We start from the raw sequence: 4,294 nt of genomic DNA, 5'->3' as shown, positions 1-4,294 counted from the left end.
TGATTACACAGTTTATGTTGGAGGTGATTTAAAAAAATTTTGGGGGCTGGCCGATTGGCGCATTGGTTAAGAGCTGGCTTGGGATGCCAGAGGGCCCTGGTTCGGATCCCACATATGAGGGCCAGTGACACTGCCCTCTACAGCTAAGATGCTGAAAAACAGCTCAACCTGGAGCTGGGCTGCCCTGAGTCTCTGGCCAGGCCAGGTGTAGGCTGCAGCCCCTGCTTCAGTGGGTTGCCATGGGCTACCATGTATAGCCAGCCACCAGTGTGAGCGGCCGTCCAGAAGCTGGTGACTGATCTGCCTTGCCCAGGAAGAGCACAATGATGGTGCCAACTTGGGCCAGTGAAGCAACGTCCTCCACAACTAGACAGAAGAACAAAAGGACAGCAACTTGTCTGGTCCCCTTCCCCCAATTCCCCAGCGCTGTTCCCATCCCCCAATTCCCCAATTTAAAAAAAAAAAAAGTTTTGGGATAGATAGTGGTGATGAGTACACCACTATCTTGCGAGTGTATTTAATACCACTGAATTATACACTCACAAATGGTTAAAATAATAAATATCATGTTATGCATATTTTGCCATGGTAAAATATACAGAAAAATAAAACCAAAAGCTGATTCTTTAAAAATATTTTCAAGTAGTCAAAATGGTCAAGAAAAAAAATCAGCAAATGGTGAGTTACAAATAAAAATAATAATACAAAGGATATTTAATACCTAAAGGAATAACTGTGAACAAGTATAGGTCAATTTTAAAACCCAGAAAAATAAAAAAGACAAAAGTTGGTACAAGAAACAGAAAGCTTAATAGCCCAATAAACATTAAATAGATGAAAATATATCAAATACCTGTCTCTGGAAAATACCCCAGGTGTTAAGAATTTTGTGAGATCTAATAAAGTTTCAAGGAACACATTCTCAAATACCTTCACAAACTCAGATTCAGAAATATGAGGAAAAGCTCACATACATATGTAGGTACACTCCCATGTGCACATGCATGAGATGAGACGTGAGTATGTTACACACACACACACACACACACACACACACACACACACACACACACAGAGAGAGCCCAGCTCACCAATGGATGGATCTGGAGGACAAAGCTATCCACGAATGACCAATCTTTATTTAGATGCTACAACACCTTGTACATATCCACTAATTTTCCCAAGTCTTCCTTACCTTCAGGGATTACAAGATTCAACTGCATCTCTTTCTCAGCCCAGCTATAGGATTTTTTTTGGGGGGGAAAGGGGGCGGTGGGGGGATGAATTATTGGGTTGTCAGAAAAGTCATGACACTTTTTTTGCAACAAAAAACATAGAAAAAAAATATGTCATGACTTTTCTGACAACCCAATAGAAGATAAATAATTAAATCAAGCTTTTTTTTGGTTCAACATCTTAGCGAGGCTGCAGTTGTAGCCACTGCTCTCCGAGCTTCGCCATGCCACCCAAAGACAATAATAAGAAGAAAGACGCTGGAAAGTCAGCCAAGAAACACAAAGACCCAGTGAACAAATCTGGAGGCAAGGCCAAAAAGAAGAAGTGGTCCAAAGGCAAAGTTCAAGACAAGTTCAATAACCTAGTCTTGTGGGACAAAGCGACATATGACAAACTCTGTAAGAAAGTTCCCAACTATAAGCTTATAACCCCAGCTGTTGTCTCTGAGAGACTGAAGATCTGCAGTTCCTTGGCCAGGGCAGCCCTTCCTTCATAAAGGACTTATTAAATTAGTTTCAAGTATAGAGCTCAAGTAATTTACACCAGAAACACCAAGGGTGGGGATACCCCAGCTGCTGGTGAAGATGCATAAACTACAGGTCCCACCAACTGTACATTTTGAAAAATAAAAGTTTATTAAATCAAAATAATAATAATTAATCAAAATTAAGATATTTTATTATAACAAATTTTAAAACATCTCTCAAATATTGTGGCTTTACTATGTACTAGACTCCAGAATAAGGAATTAAAAACATCTTCATTACTTCTCCCCACTACCCAATAAATCAAGTATTAACACCCACCCCCAACTATACAAATAAAACCAGCTCAGATAAGTTAAGTCATATGACTTCTCAAAGTCATAAATTGGTAAATAAAAGTCAGGATATAAGCCCAGGTATATGCAACCCCAAAACCAATGCATTTCATCCCAGGACACCAGATTATACATTCTTCTCTAGTGCACATGGAACATTCTCAAGGACAGACCATATATATGCTGGGACACAAAACTAGCCTCAACAAATTTAAGAAGACTGAAATCATACCAAGCATATTCTCCGACCACAATGCTTTGAAATTGGAGTTCAATTTTTGGAGTTCAAAAAAGAAAGCAGGAAAGAAAAACACAAATATGTGGAGATTAAACAACATGTTACTAAAGGATGACTGGGTCAAAGGAGAAATAAAAAGGGAGAACAAAAGATACATAGAAACAAATGACAATGAAAATACAACATATCAAAACTTTTGGGATGCTGCAAAAGTGGTAATAAGCCGTAAAAGCCTATCTCAAGAAATAAGAAAAATCTCAAATAATATTACATTACATTACATTTTAAAGAATTAGAAAAAGAACAAATGAAGCCCAAAGTCAGCAGGACAGAAAAAATAAAAATTAGAGCAGAATTAAATGAAAGACAACAAGACAATATAAAAAAATCATGCAATAAAGAGCCAGTTCTTTGAAAAGATTAATAAAATTGACACAGTAAGGAAAAAAGAGAAAAGACACAAATAAACAAAATCAGAAATTAAAAAGCTATGACGGATACCACAGAAATACAAAGGATCATACAAGAATACTATATGCCACCAAATTCAATAACATAGAAGAAATGGACAAGTTCTTAGAGATATATGACCTTCCTAGACTAAATCACGAAGACCTAAATAAACCAATCAACAGTAAGGAAATTGAAAAAAAATCATCAAAAACCTCCCCCAAAGCAAAAGTCCAGGACCAGATGGCTTCACTAGTGAATTCTACCAAACATTCAAAGGTGATTTAATACCCATCCTTCTCACACTTTTCAAAAAAATTGAAGAAGAGGCAATATTTCCTAACAAATTTTATGAGGCCACCACCATTATCCTGATACCAAAATCTGGTAAGGATAACAAACAAACAAAAAAAAACTACAAACCAATATCTCTGACAAATACAGCTGCAAAAATCCCTAACAAAATACAGTAAAACCTTGGATTGTGGGTAACTTGGTTTACCGCAAGATGAGCAAACATTTCTAATACATTTTAACTCAGTAAATGAGCAATGTCTTGCAATACAAATAGTTTGTTTCCAGAACAAATTATGCTCGCAAATCAAGGCATTACTGTACTCACAAATCAGATACAACAATACATTAAAAAGATTATAAGGTGCCTCGTTAGCGCAGTAGGTAGCGCGTCAGTCTCATAAAAAGATTATACATCACGATCAAGTGGTGTTCATTCCAGGGGCACAAGGATGGTTTAACATAGGCAAATTGATCAGTGTGACACACTATATAAATAAAACAAAGGATAAAAATCATATGATCATATCAGTAGATGCAGAAAAAACATCTGACAAGATACAACATACATTTATGATTAAAACACTTAATAAAGTGGGTACAGAAGGAAAGTACCTCAACATAATAAAGGCCATAACGACAAATCCTCAGCTAATATCATACTTAATGGTGAAAAACAGAAAGCTTTTCCTCTAAGATCAGGAACAAGACAAGGATGCCCGCTCTCACCACTGTTATTCAACAGTGGTAATCCTAGCCAGAATAATCAGGAAAGAGAAAGACATAAAAGGCATCCAAATTGGTAATAAAGAAGTTGAACTGTCACTTTTTGCAGATGACATGATTCTGATATAGAAAACCCTAAAGACTCTACTAAAAAACTATTAAAAACAATAAACAAATACAGTAAAGTTGCAGGACACAAAATCAATGTACAAAAACCCACTGTGTTTCTATATAGTAAGAATGAAATTTCAGAAACATAAATTTAAAAAATTCCTTTTGCAATTGCAACAAAAAGAATAAAATACCTAGGAATAAACTTAACAAAGGATGCGAAGGACCCATACACTGAAAACTACAGGACATTATTAAAATAAATTGACGACGACACAAAGAAATGGAAAGATATTCCATGTTTATGGATTGGAATAATCAACAGAGTTAAAATGGCCATATTACCAAAGCAATACAGATTTAATGCAATCCCCATCAAAATCCCAATGGCATTTTTTAAAGAAATAGAACAAAAAAAT

The 4,294-nt window shown here is 36.1% G+C and overlaps 1 pseudogene; it reads left to right on the top strand.

Annotated features, from left to right (window-relative positions):
- The first annotated feature begins 1,459 nt into the window (after positions 1-1,459).
- Positions 1,460-1,828, top strand: LOC109382593 (40S ribosomal protein S25 pseudogene; annotated as a pseudogene).
- The last annotated feature ends 2,466 nt before the right edge of the window (positions 1,829-4,294 follow it).

Source organism: Hipposideros armiger, unplaced genomic scaffold (genome assembly GCF_001890085.2).
Source record: "Hipposideros armiger isolate ML-2016 unplaced genomic scaffold, ASM189008v1 scaffold_66, whole genome shotgun sequence".
NCBI classification, from domain to species: domain Eukaryota; kingdom Metazoa; phylum Chordata; class Mammalia; order Chiroptera; family Hipposideridae; genus Hipposideros; species Hipposideros armiger.
This window is presented reverse-complemented; position numbering and strand designations above follow the sequence as displayed.